Raw genomic sequence first — 15,707 nt, 5'->3', positions numbered from 1 at the left:
AATTCTACAAAATACAGGCCAACCTTTTCAAACTCCATGCCAATATCTCATCATCTAGCTCAATATGTCAAAATAATTTGGGAAACCCTGCTATGCATATAGCTCAAAAAAACTTTAGTTTGTAACATTAGACACAGTATTAATATATGTGGTAGTAGCAGCCTGTGCATTTTTCTTTCTTAATTGCTAAAGGGCATACCAAACAAGGTCACTGACTGGCAGTAAAACTGGAGAAAGTTTTGGTAGATGTTTGGAGTGAGAAAGGCATCCATCAATCACTAGATGAATCAGCCAGTGGCAACGGAAACATAATTGTAGGTGACTTAGTGATAAATGGAAAAGTAAGACCCCTCATCCCCAAATTATTAAGGATTGGCTTAGTTAAATCCTTGCGTTCTCAGGTTGGTAAGAGAAGTAAGTTACAAAATATGCTCTAATGTTTCCTAGGATAGTAATGAGAGAGAATGCAATACTATAGTTTTGTCTTTTCTCCTTTTGGAACTTTTATTTTAACTCTCACAGTGCTCCCACAAACAAATTTACATGGAACAAAAGGCGATTTTATCAGTTCCCAAATAAGGACAATTATTTTGACAATGCCTAGCCTGAAAAATAATTTGTGGTTAATTACAGCTAAAGATAAATTTAGCTCTGTTACCACCAAGTAGAGGCAATGTTTTTGAGGTTCTTTGTTCAATTTTACACCTTTTATTTGTGCATACTGGCAAAGCTCTTGCCATTATCTGTGAGAGTAAATGTTATGTGCTATGAGTTGTGTGGCCTGATATTGAGAGGAAGTATTTGAAAATCACAGCAGATGGGGAAGGTGTTCATGAGTAGATTGCATTACCATGAAGGCAAACCATTACAATATTTTCACGAAAACAGCTCAGAGGAAAGATGTAATACTTATCTTTTGCCACTGTCATTGAAACAAATGGTCTTTGTTGGTAAGAATTTCTTGGCTTGTTTTCTGCAGAAGAGGGAAATTGGACTCCTACTGATTTGAATGGTCTACCTGTATAATTTGGATAAAAGAAGTGACAAAGAGCCCCCTGATGAATAGTTTACTACAGCTACCATTTAGTTCCAAGGCTTTGTTTACCATTCTAGTACCTCTCACCCCAGGGAATCCACCAGTAAATTTCAGAGAGTACAGGATGCTGTACAACAGACTTCCTACGCTTTGCGTAGCCACAAATCAAGATGATGCATCGCTAAGACACCTCCTGAGTATGAAGGAACACAGATTCAACTGTTTTCTTAGCATGTAACAGATGGATCGGGTCTATTCCTTTGAATATATCGATCATAATATTAATAGAAGTGATGAATTTACATAAAAATATAGAAATAGATTCCAACAAGCCTCGTTAATATGAATTTGGATTTGCTATATTGATCTAAAATTATAAATAACCCCCCTGAAGGGGTACAAAGAAGACACTTATGGGAAAACCTATGGAAAAATCAGATGGAATTGTGTTTGGAGGTAGGTATAATGTGCCTAACTGAGAGTTTCACAAAGCACACTTATTTGTGAATAGTTTTGTCAGACTATGGGCCTCGATTAACATATGCTACCAACACCCAGATAGCATTTTCAACGAATTATAGGTATTGGTCATGGGATTTTAAATCTAGTTGAAATAGCACCTCTGAAGACCCCTCATGAAAACAACTTTCTACTTCCAACAGTGCTCCTTGGCATTTTTTAGGATTGAGTTACAGTGCTAGGAGTCAGTTCTTGGCTCAAATCCAATGCACAAAATAGAAAATTACTCTTTCATCCTTATTATGACCCAATGAATAAGTCGTTAGCTTCACTCAGGAAGAATTTGTATATACTAGTCATTATGGAAGACTATGCCTTTAAAGTTCAGTGGCAAAGAGAAAATATTTATTCAACAAAATGATCCTATGGGCCCATAAATTTTCTGCACATAATTGAGGACTTGAAGGAAAGACTAACTGATCAACAGACCTGTAAGGGGATATTAACAGATAGATACGCTTTATGGAGGAAGTTCTACTTTTTATTAAATGGTTTTGGTTCCTGTCGGAGTATTAGTTGGCTTAGGTGAAATACTGGAGAAATTGGAAGCCAGTAATAAAAATATACCAGAATCATCTGCCACTATGATGTTAACTGATTGGAAAGGAAAGGGTCTGTGATTCTTTGGTAAGTGCTCTATATGCCACAATTTATTATCCAGGTGAAGAAATTAAGATATTTGAACTGAGAAGACTTTCTCATTGGCTATTATTTGCACATATCTGTGTTAATAAATCTACCTCTGGCCATGAGAAAAAATTTGCTTTTTTTTTTTTTTCAAATTTACCTAAGGGTCCAAGAAAGAGAAATATGAATATAAGTTACAGAAAAAAATATAAGTAATGGAACAAAATCCCAATGGCACTGTATTTATGGACCTGGAAGAAGAGATGTCTTCTCATCTTTTGAAACAGAATCGAAGAAGTGAACAGATAGGAATTATATCAGGGAAATAGAATATGAGAGGATGCAATTTGGGCTAGTGTATTTGAAAGTTTGGTGAAGATCTGTAGAATTTGTAAGAGAGTGAAAGAGGGGGGGGATCAAATAGCCAAATAAAGTGAAAAGTAAACAAGCAATTGAGACACATGAGCTGTTTCATTCACAAAACCTTCAAATTACATCCTGGGAAGAAAAGTTACTATTTAGATTTAATTGTTCAAAGTCAGTACTCATTTCTGTTTATACAAAAGTGACATTGATCCCTGTGTAATTCTACATTCCCCTATTACACAAAAATGTTAAGCCTTCAGTGCACGGTACTTTTGTTACTTGGAATAATAATTTGCTTCACTTAATATTTTCATCAAGATTTGATAGACATTAACACATTTTTTCTTTTTTCTTTCTTTTCCATGGAAGTTTAGGAGTATATACCATTCAACATGAATTGAACAGATGATGAAATAGTGTATTTTCAAAGACTTTCTATGTCTATATTATAATAAGCAATTAGCAAAAGTACCTAGACTAATGAAATATTTTGAAAATGTCCATATATATATATATATATATATATATATATATATATATGTATATATATAATTTTTAACTTAGGACCCAAACCATAATAATGTGAAAAATAAATATTTAAGTTTTTTTAAGACTAAGCAGCTGTAGAATATTTAACTCCAAATTAATTGGGAGGGCTTCATATTGTCTTATAATTAAGTTGCTTTTAAGTATGCTTGGACCTTCAGGCAAACATCTGTGGGTATTTGCCTCCACATGTTCCAGAAGGATGAGGTGATTTGAATTCAGCAAAAAATTTAATAGCTGAAGTGGAAACAGGAATTCTCCTAAGGGAATCTTCTAGAAATGCATTCAAGAGTAGATGAACTATAACAATCTCTGCTATGCTTTGGTGTAGTAAGTAATCGCTCATAACCACACTCTTTATGAAGATAAATGATTGATATAATGGACAACCTAAAGATGCCCAAGAGCACATGGAAACAAAAATGTCTTTGTCCTGAAGAAAAATGTCTTCTTTCCTTATAATTTGAATGTAAAACTCGACTGCAAAAAAAATGCGGCTGAAAATGTTCTAAAAAAAAAAATCACAAGGAGCTGCCTTCAAACTACTGCTGCGGCATCCATTCAAAACATCTGAAGCCATTTGTCTTCCTGAATTGCACCCAACGTAAAGCTTTTTCACACAGAGCTTAACAGAAGTGAACACCAGTCACACTTGGAACATACATACATTTTGTTCTAAAGGAACAGCTGTTACTTGATGAAAAGTCTGTGAAAGATACCCAGCATCTATTTTTTCAAAACTTATCACCCAAACAAGAATTGTGAGGAACCAGATGCTATAATTGAGAGTGGTCTGTTTATTTCGGTTGAGAGTGTTATAAAAATGTTAATAAGGTGTGTTTATGTCTGTTATATGGTACTGCTTGACTCTTCGATGCGTTTTGTGTTCAAATGGACTGTCTTTTCTATAGGCTGTTATTATTTGTGTTAGATCACTAAGGTGAGGGAGAATGAATCCTTGTGACCAGATCACCAAACTAGAATGGGGACAGGTGACATTGTTTTGCGGAAAATGATGAAGACCTAGCAACGCCGATAGGTTCTTTTGCTGAGAAATAAACATCTCAACCATTAATTTTCAGGTTAATCAAAGGATCAAAAAGGTTACTAATAATCCTAGATATCTAAAGAAGAAGACCCTGGTTTCATATAACTCAAGTACCTTGCTACTAGGATGTTATTGGTCCATCAATTTTAACAGGTTTCAATCACCCACTGGTATCTTTTAATTGCATTGGAAGTAGTTTCTTCTTATAAAAATTAAAACCTTTCAGAGAGTCTTAATTTAAAATTACCCAAGCTCAGTCTCTTCTTCAGAGATAGACATTGTTTCCAGTCTTGTGTTTCTTTTCTCCAAACATGTCCAATGCATCTACCAATACATGTGCATTTATCTGTTTAAAATACATAGAGTGCCTCTGAGTTGTCATTCCTGAAATCAAGGGCAGCCATATAGATCATTATAAAATATCCTTTCTTATACATAGCAATAAATCCTCAGAAATCTTCCAATGGAAATAATATTGAGATAAATGGTACTAAAAATAACATTAGCCAAATGTAATTGGGTGCTTATTGTGTAGTAGGTACTGAGTATGGCATAGACTATCTCATTTAATCATTTTGACAAGCTAATGAAATTTGTAATGCTGTCATTTCAACTTTACCGATGAGAAACAAAAACCAAAATTGTAAGTACTTTGTTCAAGGTCAAAATAGAGGAAACAAATGATTTGAATCCAGATAGTTTTTAGAGACTGTGTTATTAACCACTGTGCTATTACAGTAGCATTGTAGTCTGCATAATAAAGAAACTTTATTTAGCATTTGTATGCCGATGGGTACTTAAGAGTTTTTTTTTAATTGAAGCAAAATATTGCAGTTACCACTCATGCATAATTTTCTACAGTGTATTTTCTAGAGTAGGAACTCAGAAATATTTATTTATTATTTACCAAATGTAGAATATAAGAATTTCACTCAAAAGGTGCTCCTGGTTCTGCATTTATTCCATCACAGTTTGAATCTACCACTGCCCTATTCTTTCAGAAATGTCATTAATATTTTTTATTTTTACAACCTGCTGGGAAAAAATGGTACCTTCTTTTTTAATTCATTACCAGATTATTAGTGATGCTAAAGATATTCCATATGTTTATCCACAGCATTTCCTCTAATCTAATGGAGCTGTTCAGATATTTTGCCCATTTTTCTATTGAGTATCTCCAAGAACAAGCTTATATATCAGTTCCTCCAGAGGAACTTTCTCTGATGCTGCATAACAGAAACATTTTTGTTCTACCTTAGTTTTATACAGTGTTTTGTCTACAGTTGTTAATGATATCACTTTCTGCTTTAAATAATGCTATTTTTATATTATCTAATTGCCCCTATGATGTTTTTTGAGGAATATTGTGTGTTGATTCATCTTCATACTCATAGTCATAACATGACTATGTTATTCACATCTTTTGGAGAAAAAAAACTCTTCAACAATGATTAATAGGTCAAATTAACAAAAAATAAGAATAAAATTTAATTAAGTTAGCACTGGACTTAAAACATATCTTAGGTCAAGTTGGATATGGTGGCTCACAGCTGTAATATCCCAGTACACAGGCGATTTGGACAAAAGGTACTGAATTGCAAGTTCAAGGCTAGACTCAACAACTTAGCAAGAGCCTCAACAACTTAGAGAGGCCCTGTTTCAAATATAATGTGTGTGTGTGTGTGTGTGTGTGTGTAAAAGGCTGGCCTGGCATCATGGTGCTGCACACTTGTAATGCATTTGGGAGGCTAGGACAACCTCAGCTACTACATAGTGAGGCTCTTTGAAAATTAGTGAGACCATGTTTCCAAATAAAGAATAAAGAATAAAGAATAAAGAATAGAACTAGAGGTGTAGCTCTGAGGTAGAATGCCCCTGGTTCCATCCCCAGTAACACACACACACACACACACACACACACACACACACACACACATACACACACACACACACGCAGGCTGAGGGTATAGCTGAGAGGTAGAAAGCTCATGGGTTCAATCTTTAATTATATATATATATATATATATATATATATATATATATATATATATATCCACCTATTAAAATGCATGATTTGGCCTACAGTTTAATTTTAAAACAATTACAAGGAAATAGGGAGGAATATAGATTCTGAGAAAAATGGTGGAATACAAAAGGGGTCCTGCTTGACCAGCTTGACACCCTACAAGCTAAAAATAGAGTTTCCTCCTTCAAGAGAAGAACTCTAGCAAACTAGAAGCTGAATCCTCCGGAGCTGGTGATTAAAGAGAACTCTTTTGAAAAATTAAGTGCATTCTTCTTCCCATACCTGTGAATTTTAACATTATTAGCAATTTGAGAAATGCAAATCAAAACTACACTAAGAGTTCACCTAATACCAATTAGAATGACAGTCATCATGAATGCAAGTAATAAGTGCTGGTGAGGGTGTTGGGTAATAGGAACTCATACACTGTTGGTGGGACATTGATGATGACATTGGTTTGTAGGTTTATCAGAAGATTGAGAATGGAACTACCATATGCCTGAACTATACCACTCCTATTTTTTTTAAGGAATTGGAGTCAGAGTATTAGAGTGATATATACACATGGATGTTTATCACAGCACAGTTTACAATAGCCAAATTATGGAGCCAGGCTAGGTGTCCATCAACAGATGGATGAATTATGAGATTATGGTGTATGCACAGGATGAAATTCCACTTAGCAATAAAGAACAAAATTAGGTCCTTTGTAGGAAAATGGATAGACCTGGAAGACATTATGTTAATGAGACTAGCCAGTCACAGAAAGTGAAGGATCATATATTTTCTCTCATAGGCAGATGGTAAGGAGTAATCAGGATACAAGAGAATCTTTAGATAAATGGAGGTGAAACCCCAGTGGAACAATGGAGAGGAAATGGAATAAGGTCAATCAATGAAGGAAACATTTCGATCAACTATGTACATATGTGGAATTATCAATGCCAATCTCAGTAGTGTATATGGGGAAAGGAAAGAAGTGGGCTGGTGTCCTGGTGATGTTTAGCAAGTGCTTTGTACCTGTATGTATCCATCACTCTGAACTTCTCCTTAATATATGATAACAATGCACCAATAAAATGATATTAAAAATAAAGAAATAATAACCACTGTTTTTCTCCTAGGCTTTAAACCAAAAGATATTAAACAGATAAAAATGGAGTCAGTTCGTATCCCCGGTAGTGATGTTGGTTAGAGCTCCTTCAAATCAAACAGTATGTAGAAGACTTCACCAAAGTCTCCCAAAATGTAAACACCAGCAAATAAGACAAATTAAAAGAGAAGAAAAAAAACACTTCATAGTGATCAACAAACCAACAATGACTCAAACCAGGAAAGAAACTCAACTCGACACCAAGATGTTTTCCAGACATAATCACAAAGGGTGTTGGCATAGCCAGATTGCATCCTACAGAATGAAGAGTTGCTTTTCTAGAACCTTCTAGAAAGAGATCGACTAGTGGACAGAACCTAGGGCAGTTAGAGTTATTAACTGGGTAAACGAGTCAACAGCTTCAACTGCCCTCGACAATGACTTCATGACCCTCTCCCTCAGGTGACTGCTGTCTTCACTTTGGTCTAAGGCGAATCTCACAAGACATGTCAAGTAGAGAAAGGAGCAGGTGGGCTAAATGGGACAAAACCTGAAGAACTTGAGGGAAGAGGTTAAACATGCCTTTTCATATGAAAATGTTTGTAGTTAGAAAAACTGGAGGAATATCATAAAAGTAACTCACAAAGGCTCACTTAGACCCGCCTTTCTGTGAGAAGGGCAATTCAGGCCCACCAAGGTGCAGACAAGCTGCTTTGAGAAAAGATACAGTGACCTACCCAGGTGTATAACCATTGGGAAAAGGCTTTCGGGCTGAATAAAACTCACCAAATGGAAGATGCTATGCCATTTTCTACTCCCTGAAGTGGACCATTCACTTCACCCCCACTCCCTGTAGAGAAACTTCTTTGTCCAAAGTCACTTCTCACCCTGAGGAAGCAACCCTATCTGAAATCTTTCTTTCATCATCAGACCTTTTCTCTGGAATGTAACACACCCTTTATCAAGGTCCTTTATTACTGTGCCACCATTTTGTAAATAAACCTTTCATATTCCTGCCCCCTCTAGAAATATAAAAATAAACTGGAAAAAATGTGTTATTCTTTCATATTTATATTGAGATTTACTTTGTCCACATATTCTAAGAGCAATTTATCATCTCTAAAAACATCTCTGCTTGATTTTTATCAGATAGAAAAATCCCGGACAAATATTTATCTCTTATTAAAGTTTAAATAATAGTCAATTTAAAAATAATAAAAAACTCATAGAAAAGCATGCACATTTCTTAAATTATTAAAATTAATGATTATAAAATATTCATATTATAATTGCATAGCCTATTCCTTTGACATTCTTGTGCATAGAATTGTCAAATATCTTATTTAAGGCAGTGAGAAAAATATGAGCTCAACTAGAACTTTTTATCAGAATTCAGGGCAGGAGTGGGACTTGTTTTTAAATTTCAAATAGCCAAAGTTCCCTGCATAAAGTTGACTCTTAGATTTTTTCAGTTTTAAACATTTCTCCATTTTATCCTTAATTAATACTTACAGTTTTTGATTGAATTGGTAAATTCTATGCATGAAAAAGAGTAATAATTTGTTGATACACAGAACTAATGCTAGAAATTCTGAAAATGAGTACCTTATTTATCTGAACTTAGAAATATATTAGTGAACTCCAATCATATGAGCACAGAGTTAATAAATTGAATAATTAGTTTTATGTGGTCATTTGCTCACAGACCCAGGCAATGAAGAAGCTGGGATTGGGATTTGTGATCATGGTCATTAGTTCAATCTCTTCACGTCTTTCCTTTTTTAGTAATTTTAAGCCTAATTATACTGAAAATCACAAATGTTTAAAAAATTTGTAATGCATTATTATCAATAAATAGTTCCTGAAAATCATGAACAGGTAGCTAATTCAGAAGGACTATGGTCTCATGGTTTCTAGAAGATAATAATTTCTTGAGTTAGAATGAAATGGAGAAAAGAAAATTAAATTTGGGGAAATTTATACTCTCTATTTCTCTTAGATATATAGCTAAATATCAGCATATTAATAAAATAAAAGACTTTTAAACTATGTTTAAGTTAGTGATACAGTTATATCACCATATCACTATAAGTCTAAGTTAGTGATATACTTTAAATGTATGTGTCCTTCCAAAAATTCATGCTGGGACGTAAACATAGTGATGATGACGAGAGATGGGGCTGTGAGGAAATGTGTTCATATCAAAGACGAGACTGAACGCCGGGCGTGGTGGCGCACGCTTGTAATCCCCGCCCTTGGGAGGCGGAGACAGGAGGATCGCGCAGGTTCGAAGCCAGCCGTGCTGGCGTAAGAGACCCTGTTTCAAAAATATAAAATAGGTCTGGGAGTGGAGCCCGGAGGAAGGAGGGCTTCCAGGAACCCCAGTACCACCAAAAAAGAAAAAAAAAAAAAAAAAAAAGACGAGATTGATGGTTTATAAAAGAGACTTCAGGGAGTCGCTCAGCTTTCTCTCTCTGCCACCATGCGATGATACAGCACTCAAGGCTTCTATTAATTTTTTGCCTTTCCACCATGTGAGGAAACCTTTAGAAAAATATTATTAAGAAAATAGATCATGCCAGACATTGAATCGTTTTGTAAGGTGACCTTTTATTTCCCAAATTCCGTAACTGTGAGAAATAAATTTTAGTTATTTATAAACCGATCAATGATATTTTGTTATAGCAGATTAGACTAAAGCAACTTGTGTGGAGGAGGCGAGGTGTGTTAAACCCCCTCCAAGACGGAATTTTCAGAATATATAGTGCTTGCACATATAATTTTCTATGCAATTATTGTGCAGATATTTTCCAGGGAGTGTGTCATAGTTATATAAATATTTCTCACAGATGATTTAAAAACCACCATTTAGACAGTTTTTTCTAACCATAGAAACAGCGTTGTTCACTTCAGATAATGTCTCAGTGTCACTTCTGCTTTATTTTAAGATGTTTTTTCATTATGATAAATGATAATCTCATATTTAAGATAAAGAATAAGAAGAGTATTTTTGAAAGCCAGTCAACCTGAAGCCAAATTTCAATTGCTTGCTGACTGGTGAGTTTATTTATTTATTTATTTATTTATTTATTTATTTATTTATTATTTGTGGTATAATAAATACATTATTTATTGGGGTGGAACCCAGAGGCTTTCTACCTCTGGGCTATACTCCCAGACCTATTTTACACTTTATTTGGAAACAGGCCTCACTAAGTAGCTGAGGCTGACTTTGAACCTGTACGTTCCTCCTGTCTTGACCTCACAAGCGCTGGGATTACAAGCATGAGCCAGTGATTTTTGAATCTTGTCATTTGTACTTTACTCATTTCTAAACTAGAGATACTAAGAATTAATTAATCTAGAAACATTGATTAAAGGAAATACTGAAGCTGGATGAGGTGATACATCCCTATAAATCCCAGTAGTTGGAAGGCTGAGAAGCAAAGTTGATAGGTTTGTGGCTAGCCTCTGCAACATCGTGAGGCCATCTCAAAAAAAAAAAACCAATATATATATATATATATATATATATATATATATATATATATATATATATATATTCTTATGTTATCATTTTTAATAATCCAGCACAATTAAAACAAGTGCATCTATTATTAAAATTTGTTGACTTTGTAATTTTATCTAATTATAAAAATTAACATATTAAATAGTATTCACAAAATCAAATAATATACCTACATCTGTAGCATTTCAATGTTTTGTTATTTTATCATATATTTTTGTATGTGAGAACTTTTCTTATTTAAATATTAATAAAAATGTCAGTGCCATTAAAAAGGAACAGAAGTTATGATAGGGCAATGGTAATTTTAATCATACTTTATGTCATCTATATCATAGGAAAAGTTTAAGGCATCCCTCAGATTGCATGGCGTACAAAATCTTAGTATCAAGCAAGCAAAGTGAATTATTAACAAGAATCATGATTGATACAGCCAAGAAGTATAATGATGAAAGTCCTGAAATACTGTAGTATAGTTACAGTTTTTAATTTTCTTAACTCCTAGAAACAATGGTGGTGTCAAAGAAAGGAAAAACTATCAAGAAAAAAAAATGTTCTTTGATCTAAAAGTTCTTCTCGGCTTGCATCACTGTCACTCATCAACTCATTTTTTATGTTAACTTCAAAAGGACGTCTGTCTACTTTTTTATGCATTTAATTTAAATTAGATTCCCTTCAGAGCCGTGCAATTCACCAGTGCCAAACTACAGAACCAGCCAAGAAGTCCACCAACAGATAAATGGAGCATAAAACTATGAGATATGTACACAATGGAATTTTACTCAGCATAAAGAAGAACAAAATTACATCATTTGTGGGGAAATGGATGAAACTTGAGAACATTATGCTAAGTGATATTAGTCACAAAAAGTAAGAAACAGGATGTTCTACCTGATATGTAAGAAGCCAGGGAGAGAATGGATCATAGAGGATCTCTAGACAAAGAAGAAGAAACCATAAGTAAGCAAACAATGTGACCTGAGAAGGATGGGAGGACTAAAGAGGGGACCTCCCTAATGTACATGAGGTACATTCACACACAAACAGGAGAAAAAGGGAGAGGGAAGGGAATGGGGTGGGAATTGGGAAAGGGCTAAATGCGTGATGTGTGTATGTCTGCCTCTACCATCTTGTACCCTATTAAGACTTTTGACTACAATGCACCAATAAAATCAACCAATCAATCAATAAAAATAATAAATAAATTAGAGACTCCCATTCAAAATGTCAAAAGAAAAAAATTATGGAAGCAATCTTCAGAAAGTTTTCTACTGAGCAGAGAAGTGTAATACTTGGGAGGCAGAGACAGGACGATCACAGATTGAAGGCCATCCTCAACAATGTGAATAAGACCCTTGGGAACACAGTAAGAGGTTTATTTGCCGTTCAGATGAAGATATTATAGGAAATTGGACACAAGAGTCTGGCATTCAGAAAAAAAGCAAAGAGCTAATGGCAGACATACGCACATTGTCAAAGGCAGTTATTGCAAACCATGGGTCTTAAAAATGTCATTATGGTGGTAGCATGAACGCAGAAGAAAGGCAAGCAGAAAGCAAGGGAACTTGTGTTTTTGAAGCCAAAGAAAAGTTTTCTTTTGTTTGCTTTTAAGATAAGGAACTAATATACTCACTAATATTGATAGCAAAATAACTTAAGAACAAAAAAATAAACTTTGGTTTTAGTAACATGGAAATCATTGATGACCTTAAAAGGAGCATTTAATTGGCATGTTCTTTAAGATTTTAGCATATGGAATGTAATTCATCTGAGCCCAATAAAGACTGTTCATGTCTCAAAAAAGCTGTAATTAATCTTTATTCTATAGAGTGAGTTATCATTATGCCTAAAGTGAGCTGTCATATGCTTCAGTCAATACTCATTTCGGTTAGTTCTTGCATCTTACCGTTCTGATACTTTCAGTCACGGCTTTCAGTGTTTAAGCTTCTTTCAATTCTTATTTACTATTTATAATAGTTCTTAGGTGGGTCTGTGTGTTGTACTTTCTTAAAAACGTTTGCTGTACTGATATGCTGCGTATTATTTTCTACTGAGAAATTTTGTGCCTCTTTTTTCTTGTATTTTTTCCTAGTGGACTACCTCTTTATCTTTAATATCAGTGTTGTTTCTAGTTTGGATTTCGTTTACTGACTTCTAATTGGGTCATTAATACCTTGGTGACAAAGAGCACACACAGATCCCTCTACATTCTAAGCTGCGTTTGTTTAGGCTCTGAATAAACACAAGCTTTCTACATATATGTCTTGAAACCAGTCAACATTTCCTATGTATTGTTTTCATCTATCATCTCTGTCATGTTCTCCTCGAAAATATTGGAGAATCCCTCTCGTGAGTCTTCTCATGTAGAATCTTATATATTCTTAAAATTATTTTGTATGCTTTCATCTCACCATATATTTACAATGCCTTAGTAAGACTGCAAAAATAAGGTTCACTTGAAAGTAGAGACAATAAAAATGTATGATACCATATGGCCTGCTACTTCATTTCTGTAGGATAAGTTAATTGAATCAGGTGTCTTACAGGATTGAACTCCCTGCATATTTTCTCTGTAGTTCAATATATATTAGGTGCACTGGTCCTTGAAGGGTGGAATATCTTCTTTTTCTGTATGGAAATTTGGAAAGAAAAACATAGAAACTCCTAATGGAAAAAAAATATGCTATAAGTGGATTTCTGAAGTCTGAGGAAGTGTTTATTGCATTTTGTCCTAGCAGTTTAGCCATTAGCCTGTCAATCACCAGGGAAGTAAATTCAATTAACAAGATATCAGCTTCCGTGCTGGTCCTGGCTCATGCATTTTCATTCACCTAAGAGAATGTTCACAGCATCTGAAGGGATGCTGCTAATTCACATAAATTGATTAATTGAATAATAAACATCATATTCTCAGATAACATATTTTTGACAGAAACCGACCTGGCTGTTTATCTTGGTGGGAGTTATTTGGAATAACATTGATAAACTCAGCCATTACTGAGTATAGTTTCAAGGCATTACTATGTGTATTTTTATACACAACAAAAAGCGGAATGTATAGGTGAAACTTGAAATTTTGTAAAGGCCGTGTTTTGGAATAATAAAACCGAACAAAGTTCAAATAGTTTGGAGGTGAAAAGCCCTATAATCATATGGAATAAATGTTTGCTGATTTTCACACATTGATGACAATTATTAGATACTTTAAGAATGACTAAATAGAATTACTCTCAATGATAGAATTTAAATCTCTCATTGAAAATTCTGTTTACAAATGTCAACAAATATCATGCCAACGTACAGATGTGTGACTTTTAAAAGAGGTTGATGTTTTTAAAAATAGTTCTTAGAAAATAACAAAGTGATTATTTTTTCCTGAAGTGAAGACCCTTGGGGACACTTTTCTCATATGTCCTGTCAAAATATATACCAAAACCATAAGTGAATGTCTGAAGAATAATTCATTTGCTTTTATTTGATTTGTCAGGTTTTATATTTCAAAATATGAGTTGGCATCTTTGATGTATTTTAGTTGAATTTGTTTATATTATTTACTAATATAACTAATGTACATGTACAGTGCTTTCACAGAGTATAAAAGTATTATTAAACGATTACTTGTTAAAACAGTCACAGAAATCAAGATAATGAAATGAAAAAACAAGACATAAAAACATAATTACATAATGATTTCTCTAAAACACTCTAAATATGTTAATTAAGTCAAGCTGTCAAGAAAGGGGCTTACTGAGAAGTTATATATTGTTAGAACAAGGCTAATAATTAAAAATCAAAATGAGATACTATTTTGAAAAAGTCGTATGATTACAAATTGTGCCACCATTGCGGAAAACTAATTTCAGAATGTTTTTCATCATCCATAAAATCACGGCCTCCCAATTGCCCTTTTCCTTGTCTTCAGATCCAAATACTTTATATTTTAAAATTTCCATCAACTTTAATTGCAGACCTCAAAAAGCAGCATATTAACATCTTCATGTCGTTCGTCTCTTTTTATTACTTAGTATTTCTAATATATAGAACAGCTCAAAAAATAATAATAAAACACTTAAATACTATCTATCTTTATGTTTAAGTTTTTAACATTTCTTTGGTAATTTTTTTTTTTTTTTTTTGGTGGTACTGGAGGTGGAAGCCAGAAGCTTTCTACCTCTGGGCTATACTCCCAGACCTATTTATTTTATTTGGAAACAGGGTCTCACTAAGTTGCCGAGATCCTCACTAAGTAGCTGAGGCTGGCTTCGAACCTGTGTGATCCTCCTGTCTCAGCCTCCCAAGCGCAGGGATTACAAGGGTGCGCCACCACACCCGGCTCTCTTTGGTATATTTCTAAAATTAGTAACCAATTTGTTTATTTTTTGTTTTATTGCTGCATAGTATTCATACATTTTAGTGGGATAAAAGATGGTGGAGACATGCATGCACACCTAACCCAATTAGCCCTTACCAATTCTCACTCACTCCCTCCCCCTCCTCCTTCCCATGCTTGGCTTAGTGACTGACTTTGATATGCTTAAGTACATCATATGCTTTAGAGAGTTTTCCTCTTCCCCCTCCCATCCCTTCAGTTAGTTTGCCTTATTTGCTTCTCTATAGGATCTCCTTCTTCATCTACAGTTCCTCTTGTTACCCATTTTGCATATTAAGAAAAGCATCTGATTTCTTATTTTTGGTGACTGATCTCACCTGGCATAATGTCCTCCAGTCCCACACATTTCCCTGTAAATGACGCAACTGTGTTTTTCTTTATGGCTGAGTAAAATTCCATTGTGTACATATCCCATAGTTTTATAATCTATTCATCTGTTGATGGACATCTTGGCTGGTTCCATAGTTTGGCAATTGTGAATTGTACAGCTATGAACATAGATACACATGCATTAGTTTGGTAGTTTGGTT

The sequence above is a fragment of the Muscardinus avellanarius genome (assembly GCF_963383645.1).
Source record: "Muscardinus avellanarius genome assembly, chromosome: 6".
NCBI classification, from domain to species: domain Eukaryota; kingdom Metazoa; phylum Chordata; class Mammalia; order Rodentia; family Gliridae; genus Muscardinus; species Muscardinus avellanarius.
Note: the sequence above shows the minus strand (reverse complement) of the source record.